This window comes from Camarhynchus parvulus, chromosome 4A (genome assembly GCF_901933205.1).
Source record: "Camarhynchus parvulus chromosome 4A, STF_HiC, whole genome shotgun sequence".
Classification (NCBI taxonomy): Eukaryota; Metazoa; Chordata; class Aves; order Passeriformes; family Thraupidae; genus Camarhynchus; species Camarhynchus parvulus.
Genome location: NC_044600.1, coordinates 5395495 through 5396347, shown reverse-complemented (window position 1 = coordinate 5396347; position 853 = coordinate 5395495).

Here is an 853-nt window from a genome sequence, read left to right as displayed (position 1 = left end):
GAATCACTGGGGGCTTTTTGTGGGGCTGAGGGTGTGTGGGCAGTGAGGGGACACCACGCTCTGCCCTTGGGGGACAGCACCATGTGTGCGGCTGCTGCCGGAGCGCCCAGGGCCGCTCTCCACTGGGACCTGTTGACACTGGGGATGGGTATGGGATCAGTCAATGAGGGTGAGGTGAGGATGAGGATGAGGATTCAAGTGTGGGTTAGGATGAGGATGAGTATGAGTATGAAGATGATGGCAAAGGTGAGGTGAGGATGACGGCGGGGGTGTAGTGACGGCGAGGATGAGGGAAGGGATGAGGAGGAGGCTGAGGCTGAGGGTGCGGATGAGGTGACGGTCAGGGTGGGGGCGAGGACGGGGCTGAGCGCGGAGCTGCCGCCGGGGTGTGGTGGGTGTGCGGGCGCGGGGGTGTCCCGGCCGGGCCGGGCCGGGCCGGGCCGAGCGGATCGGAGCGGAGCGGAGCGGAGCGGAGCTGTCCTTCAGCACCTCGGCAGCGCCGGCCGGGCCGGGCCGCGGCCGTGCCGGTGCCGGCGGAGGGAGGCAGCGCGCAGGCGCAGCGCTCGCGGCTCCTCAAGGTGTTGGCGGCGCGGCCGAAGATGGCGACAGACTGAGGGCGATGGGGCCGGGCGGCGGCGGCGGCGGGCGCGGCGCGGCCCCGGCACCGCGCCGGGGCAAGCGGAAAGCCGAGTGAGGGCGGCCGGGGCATGCCCGGGGCCGGGACCGGGGCCGGGGCCGGGGCGGGCGGCGGCGGCGGGGCGCGGCGGGGGCGGCGCGGGCATGGCGGCGGTGCGGGGCAGGTGACAGCGGCGGCAGCGCGGCGCTGCCCGCCCGCCGCCCGCGCGCCCCCGGC